Raw genomic sequence first — 8,663 nt, 5'->3', positions numbered from 1 at the left:
GTCTCTCTCTTAGGATTTTCTTCTGTATTGCTTGGGAGAGTACTGGGAGAAGTTTCAGTAATCTTCTTACTCAGCTGACCCACCTGTGCCTCCAAATTTCTAATGGAGGACCATGTTTTATTCATGTAACTTAGTGTGGTCTTGGATAGATCAGAGACTATGATTGCCAGGCCAGAATGGCTCTGTTCAAAATTCTCTGTCTGTTGCTGAAAAGATGATGGAAATGGCTTGCTATTGCTAAATCTGTTTCTTCCACCATTATTATTGAAGCCTTGTTGAGGCTTTTGTTGATCCTTCCATGAGAAATTTAAATGATTTCTCCATGATGGATTATAGGTGTTTCCATAAGGTTCTCCCATGTAATTCACCTCTGCCATTGCAGGGTTCTCAGGATCATAAGCTTCTTCTTCAAAAGATGCTTCCTTAGTACTGTTGGATGCAGCTTGCAATCCATTCAGACTCTGAGAAATCATATTGACTTGCTGAGTCAATATTTTGTTCTGAGCCAATATGGCATTCAGAGTATCAATTTTAACAACTCCCTTCTTCTGAGGTGTCTCATTGTTCACAGGATTCTTCTCAGAGGTGTACATGAACTGGTTATTTGCAACCATTTTAATGAGTTCCTGAGCTTCTGCAGGGGTTTTCAGATGAAGAAATCCTCCTGCAGAATGGTCCAATGACATTTTTGACAACTCGGACAGACCATCATAGAATATACTTATGATGCTCCATTTTGGAAGCATGTCAGTAGGACACCTTTTGATCAGTTGCTTATATCTTTCCCAAGCTTCATAGAGGGACTCACCTTCCTTCTGTCTGAAGGTTTGGATTTCCACTCTAAGCTTGCTCATCTTTTGAGATGGAAAGAATTTAGCCAGGAAAGCACTGACTAGCTTATCCCAAGAGTTCAGGCTTTCCTTAGGTTGTGAATTCAACCATGTTCTAGCTCTGTCTCTTACAGCAAAAGGGAAAAGTATAATCCTGTAGACCTCGGGATCAACTCCATTGGTCTTGACAGTGTCACAGATTTGTAAGAATTCAGCTAAAAACTGATGAGGATCTTCCATTGGAAGTCCATGAAATTTACAATTCTGCTACATTAGAGAAACTAATTGAGGCTTAAGCTCAAAGTTATTTGCTCCAATTGCAGAAATTGAGATGCTTCTTCCATAGAAGTTAGAAGAGGGTGCAATAAAGTCACCAAGCATCTTCCTTGCATCTCCACCATTGTTTTTGGGTTCGGCCATCTCCTCTTCTTTTTCAAAAAATTCTGTCAGGTCCTCTCCAAAGTATTGTGCTTTAGCTTCTCTTAGTTTCCTCTTAAGAGTCCTTTCAGGTTCATGATCAGCTTCAATAAGAATGTCTTTATCCCTGTTCCTGCTCATATAAAAAAAAGAAGAGAACAGAAAAGAAGAGGAATCCTCTATGTCACAGTATAGAGATTCCTTTATGTGAGTAGAAGAAGAGAAGAGTAGAAGAAGGAGAAGAGAAAAATTCGAACACAGAGAAGAAGAGGGGGTTCGAATTTTGAGTGGAAGAGGAGTGTTAGTAAAAAAAATAAATAGAAAGAGATGAGAGGGAGAAGAATTCGAAAATTAAATAAAATAAAATAAAAAAATATTTTTGTTTTTATTTTAAATATTAGTTATAATTCGAAATTTAAAAAGAGAAATAAAATAAAATTTGAAAACTGAATGAAGTAATTAAATAAAAAGAGATTTTTGAAAAAAAATTGTTAGTGATTTTCGAAAATTGGAGAGAGAAAAGTAGTTAGTTGGTTTTGAAAAAGATGTGATTGAAATAGAAAACTTTTAAAATCAAACAAGAAGTCAAGTAGTTAATTGAAAAAGATTTAAAAATCAATTTTGAAAAGATAAAAAGTTAGAAAAGATTTTGAAATTGATTTTTGAAAAAGATATGATTGAAGTTTATTTTGAAAAAGATTTGAAAAAGAAATTTAAAAAGATTTGATTTTGAAATTAAAGTTGATTACTTGACTAACAAGAAACTAAAAGATATGATTTTAAAATTTAAAGATTGAAACTTTTCTTAATAGGCAAGTAACAACTTGAAATTTTTTAATCAATCATATTAATGGTTAGCATTTAATTTTGAAAATCAATTTTTAAAAGTTTTCGAAAATATGAAAGAAAAAATGAAAAAGATTTGATTTTTTTGAAAAAGATAGAATTTTTAAATTGAAAATTTGACTTGACTCATAAGAAACAATTAAATTTAAAAAAAAATTATGACTAAATCAATTCAAGTTTTCGAAATTTATGAGTGAAATAAGGAAAGATATTTTTTTATTTTTGAATTTTTATGAAGAGAGAGAAAAACAACAAAAAGACTCAAAACATGAAAATTATGAATCAAAATACACAATGCATGCAAGAACACTTTGAATGTCAAGATGAACACCAAGAACACTTTTTGAATGTCAAGATGAACACCAAGAACACTTTTTGAAGATCATGATGAACATCAAGAACATATTTTTGAAAAAATTTTTAAGAAAAGAAAAACATGCAAGATACCAAACTTAAAAATTTTTATTCTCTAGACACTAATAACTCGAATGCATATGAAAAACAAGAAAAGACACCAAACAAGAAAATGCAAAGATCAAACAAAGAAAATCATCAAGAACAACTTGAAGATCATGAAAGACACATGCATGAGTTTTCGAAAATTTTTAGAAAATTTAAAACATGCAATTGACACCAAACTTAAAATTTGACACAAGACTCAAACAAGAAACATAAAATATTTTTGATTTATGATTTTATTATTTTTTTTTAATTTTTCAAAAATTAATTGGAAAAGAGAAAATAAGGATTTCAAAATTTTTAATAAGAATTCCAGGAATCATGCAATGTTAGTCTAAAGCTTCAGTCTAAAAAGATTAGACATGGCTAGCCAAGCTTTAGCAGGACATTACATACAACAGCCAAATTGATGGGAATCAATTAGCTCCTGTGATGATAAAAGCATCATCTAAAACTCTAGAATTCATTCTTAAAAATTTTAAAGACATAGAATAATTTATTTTTTGAAAATTTTTTTGAAAATAAAAAGAACAAAAACAAAAAGCTTACAATTAAAATAAAATTACCTAATCTAAGCAACAAGATGAACCGTCAGTTGTCCAAACTCGAACAATCCCCGGCAACGGCGCCAAAAACTTGGTGCACGAAAATTGTGACCTCAACAGCGCCAAAAACTTGGTATGCACTATCATAATCTCAATTCTTCTTCACAACTTCGCACAACTAACCAGCAAGTGCACTGGGTCATCCAAGTAATAAACCTTACGTGAGTAAGGGTTGATCCCACGGAGATTATCGGCTTGAAGCAAGCTATGGTCATCTTGTAAATCTCAGTCAGGCAGATTCAAATGGTTATGAGGTTTTGATAATTAAAATATAAATAAAATAAGATAGAAATACTTATGTAATTTATTGGTGGGATTTCAGATAAGCATATGGAGATGCTTTGCACCTTCTGAATCTCTGCTTTCCTACTGCCTTCATTCAATCATTCATACTCCTTTCCATGGCAAGCTGTATGTTGGGCATCACTGTTGTCAATGGCTACTTCCCGTCTTCTCAGTGAAAATGGTCCAAATGCACTGTCACCGCACGGCTAATCATCTGTCGGTTCTCGATCATGTTGGAATAGGATCCATTGATCCTTTTGCGTCTGTTACTACGCCCAACACTTGCGAGTTTGAAGCTTGTCACAGTCATCCCTTCCTAGATCCTACTCAGAATACCACGGAAAAGGGTTAGACTTTCCGGATCTTAGGAATGGCCACCAATAATTCTAGCCTATACCACGAAGGTTTTAATCTTAGATTAGAAACCCAAGAGATACACATTCAAGCTTGTTTGCATGTAGAATGGAAGTGGTTATCAGGCACGCATTTATAGGTGAGAATGGTGATGAGCGTCACATAATCATCACATTCATCATGTTCTTGTGTGCGAATGAATATCTTAGAGAAGAAATAGGCTTGAGTTGAATAGAAAAATAATAGTACTTTGCATTAATTCATGAAGAACAGCAGAGCTCCATACCTTAATCTATGGGGTGTAGAAACTCCACCATTGAAAATTACATAAGTGAAAGTGGTCCAGGCATGGCCGAATGGCCAGCCCCCTAAACGTGATCAATGATCAAAAGTGATACAAAGATACTCTCAAAAATGATCCAAGGTTTTTAAATAAATCACTAAAAGTAGTTTTTATACTAAACTAGTAGCTAGGGTTATAGAAATAAGTAAATGATGCAGAAAATCCACTTCCGGGCCCACTTGGTTTGTGCTTGGGCTGAGCTTTCATGTGTAGAGACTCTTTTTGGAGTTAAACGCCAAGTTGTAACCTGTTTCTGGCGTTTAACTCTGATTTGCAACCTGTTTCTGGCGTTTAACTCCAGAATAGGGCAGGAAATTAGCGTTTGAATGCCAGTTTGCGTCGTCAAAACTCGAGCAAAGTATGAACTATTATATATTGCTGGAAAGCCCTAGATGTCTACTTTCCAAAGCAATTGGGAGTGCGCCAATTGGGTTTTTGTAGCTCCAAAAAATCCATTTCGAGTGCAGAGAGGTCAGAATCCAACAGCATCTGGAGTCCTTTTTCAGCCTTTGAATCAGATTTTTGCCCAGGTCCCTCAATTTCAGCCAGAAAATACCTGAAATCACAAAAAAAATACACAAACTCATAGTAAAGTCCAGAAATGTGATTTTTGAATAAAAACTAATAAAAATATACTAAAAAGTAATTAAAACATACTAAAAACTATGTAAAAACAGTGCCAAAAAGCGTATAAATTATCTGCTCATCAGCTGTGCGTACGCACATACTAGAAATCACAAAATTCTGCAACATTGCAGAATTTTAGATTTTGGACACCAAACTTTGAATGATCATAACTTCCTCTACAAAAATCCAAATTTTACAAACTTTATATCAATTTGAAGACCTTTCAATGAACTTTAATTCTAAACAAGTTTCAACAAATTTCGAAAATTGAGGCACAAGTTATGACCCATCAAAGTTCACTAAAATTCTATTTTTTTACCCAAAATCTCACAAACTCAATTTTTAACCAAACCTCAACCCAATACCAAATCAAACACATTTCAACCATACCAGAATAGCCCAAAATTTATACCAAACACTACTTCAACCATTTTCTCAATCACACAACCTTCCAAACCATTCAACAACTCTAAATCCAACCAAAGTCACATTTTTCAATTTCCATGGATCTCATTAACATCAATATTACCAATTACCATTTCCATCAATCATCAACATAACTAATCATCATAAATACTCAAAAACACCAATACAAATCCTCATCAATTCCCATAATTACCACCAAACAATAACCAACATTACTCAAATCCATCAAAACGTTTATTCTTCTCATTATCCTTAATAACTCACATTTACACCAATTGTCCTCAAAATCAAAATTCATACTTCTCATCAATTTACCTTAACCTTATCAATCATTATAAACATTCATATTTCCACAATCAACATACACACTCATCAATATCAACCAACATCATAATATATCATTAACACCAATAACCCTCATCAACAATAATAAATCACAACTCTCGTCATCCACCTCCATACAACTTATCATCAAACATCAAATTTGCATACAATTAAACATACACCCAAGCATTCAATCCTATCTTAAGGTCAACTAGCCTAAGTATCTATAAACATTACATATGACATTAAGGAAACCAAAACCATATCTTGGCCGATTTTCAAATGCACCAAACACCAAAATGAAGCCACCAAGCTTGATCCAAGTCCTCAACCAACTCCAATAAACACCAAAGCTCAAACTAACAACACATATATCACCAAAATCAAAACCTAAGATACACAAAATAACTAAACACAAGGGTTTGGTCGAACCTTACCTTATCCAACGTGAGTAGGGATAAAATTCAACAATTATCCGCTACTAGAGATCACCAAAACAACCAAAACCACAAAATCTATTCAAAAACCAAACATAAAAACGTGCAGAATCTAGGGATAGAAACTGGGGATGGAGTTTTGAGTCCTTAACAGAAAAACTTAGATAGAATGGAAGAGCTCATCAAGAGCTTCGCGTGGCCGCAAACGTCTCGTCAATCGGAGCTCCGGATCAAAAGTTATGGCTTCCGGAAGGTGGAGGTGAATAGTAACCACTCCCTTCTTCCTCTCTTCGCTTATAACCGCGCCCCTCTTTCTTTGGGGGAAGAAATGGGCTGGAAAGCTCATTAAGTGAGCTTATATATGTTGGACTTTGGTCCCAGTTTGGACCTGGTCTAACCCGTTAGCATTTTTGGTCCTTTTGGCACAGGACGAACGGATTTTGAAGGTAAAGAATTTCACAAATAAGTTTTCGTTGCAAGTATAGCTTCTAGACCGACAAGAAATCCTTTCATACAAAATTTTGGTTGTCACAAGTAACAAACCCCTAATAAAATTAATAACCGAAGTATTTAAACCTCGGGTCATCTCTCAAGGAATTGCAGGGAGGTGTATTTATTATTGGTTATGGAAGATTATCTTTTTGGGGTTTTTGAATAATGAACAGGAAAAGTAAATTGCAAGAATTAAAGTAATAACTAATAAAGCTCTTAGCAAGGTATGAAAATTGGAAATCCTATCCTAGTTACCCTTATAAATTGTGATGAAAATTGTTCATTACTCCCACTTAGTTAACCCTTACTAAATAAAAAAAGTCAAGTGGACTAATTAATTTGATTTCTCAAGTCCTAGTCAACTCCTAAGGAAAGACTAGCTTCAGAGGGATCCAAATTAACCAGTAAATTCCAATTATCAATCAACAAAGAGTTTGATAATTCAAGTGTCACCAATTAATCAATTCAAGCTAAGAATGTAAAAAGCTAAATTAAAATCATAAATTTGAAATACCTCATATTGCATTAGATAGAAATTCAAATCTAACATGAAGAGTGCATAAACCAAATTGTCAACATAAAGTAAATAACAAGGAAAATAAATAAACTGGAAAGCTAGAACAAATAAAAGTAGAAGATAAATTAAATTAAAGGAACATTGAACCTGGAATTGAGAAAAGATAATCCTAAAACCAAGAGAAATCCTAAATCTTAAAACTTAAGAGAGAGGAGAGAGCCCCTCTCTCTAGAAACTACATCTAAAACCTAAAATTATGTGAATGTATGTTGTGTATGAATCCTTGATTTTTCCCACTTTATAGCCTCTAATCTGTGTTTTCTGGGCCGAAAAATGGGTCTAAAATAGCCCAGAAATCCCCCCCCAACAATTTCTGATATGTCCAGCACGCGGCAAAGTCACGCGTATGCGTCGTCCACGCGTACACGTGGATTGAATTTTCTCCAGGACACGCGTGCGTGTCGCCTATCTTCGGGGCAGCTATTGCAAATTATAAATCATTACGAAGCCCTGGATGTTAGTTTTCTAACGCAATTGGAACCGCCTCATTTAGACCTCTGTAGCTCAAGTTATGACGGTTTGAGTGCGAAGAGGTCAGGGCTGACAGACTGATCTTCCCAACCTCTGTAGCTCAGTTTTGGCATCCCACTTTATCCTTTGAAGTTTAGAATGATTGGCTTCTATAGGAACTCAGAATCCAGATAGTGTTATTGATTCTCCTATTTAAGTATGTTGATTCTTGAACACAGCTACTTTATGAGTATTGGCCGTGACCCTAAGCATTTTATTTTCCAGTATTACCACCAGATACATAAATGCCACAGACACATAACGGGGTGAACCTTTTCAGATTGTGACTCAGCTTTGCTAGAGTCCCCAATTAGAGGTGTCCAGAGCTCTTAAGCACACTCTTTTTGCTTTTGGACCACGACTTTAACCGCCCAGTCTCAAGTTTTTACTTGACACCTTCACGCCACAAGCACATGGTTAGGGACAGCTTAGTTTAGCCGCTTAGGACAGGATTTTATTCCTGTGTGCCCTCCTATCCACTGATGCTCAAAGCCTTGGATCCTTTTTATTTTACCCTTGCCTTTTGGTTTAAAGGGTTACTGGCTTTTTCTGCTTGCTTTTCTTTCTTTTTCTCTCTTTTTTTCTTTTTTTTTTTCTTTTTCGCCCTTTTTTTTTCTGCAAGCTTTCTATTCACTGCTTTTTCTTGCTTCAAGAATCAATTTTATGATTTTTCAGATCATCAGATAATATTTCTCCTTTTCCCATCATTCTTTCAAGAGCCAGCAATTTTAACATTCATAAACAATCAAATTCAAAAATATGCACTGTTCAAGGATTCATTCAGAAAAACAATAGTATTGCCACCACATCAAAATAACTAAACTTTTTTAAAATTTGAAATTTATGCACTTCTTTTTCTTTTTCAATTAAAAACATTTTTCATTTAAGAAAGGTGATGGATTCATTTTCATAGCTTTAAGGCATAGACACTTAGACACTAATGATCATGTAATAAAGACACAAACATAGATAAACATAAAGCACAATTTTCAAAAAACAGAAAATAAAGAACAAGAAAATTAAAGAACGGGTCCACCTTAGTGATGGCAGCTTGTTCTTCCTTTTGAAGATCTTATGGAGTGCTTGAGCTCCTCAATGTCTCTTCCTTGCCTTTGTTGCTCCTTTCTCATG

At 34.5% G+C, this 8,663-nt stretch overlaps 1 non-coding gene across 1 annotated transcript; it reads left to right on the top strand.

Moving 5' to 3' along the window:
• The first annotated feature begins 740 nt into the window (after window positions 1–740).
• Window positions 741–848, top strand: LOC148555198 (small nucleolar RNA R71). The gene has a single exon (XR_015888243.1). It is a non-coding gene; the product is annotated as a small nucleolar RNA R71 (small nucleolar RNA).
• Window positions 849–8,663: the final 7,815 nt, after the last annotated feature.

This window comes from Arachis ipaensis, chromosome B6 (genome assembly GCF_059453495.1).
Source record: "Arachis ipaensis isolate K30076 ecotype BB chromosome B6, ASM5945349v1, whole genome shotgun sequence".
In the NCBI taxonomy this organism is placed as follows: domain Eukaryota; kingdom Viridiplantae; phylum Streptophyta; class Magnoliopsida; order Fabales; family Fabaceae; genus Arachis; species Arachis ipaensis.
The sequence above is the reverse complement of the archived record's forward strand: the minus strand, read 5'-3'. Positions and strand labels throughout refer to the sequence as shown.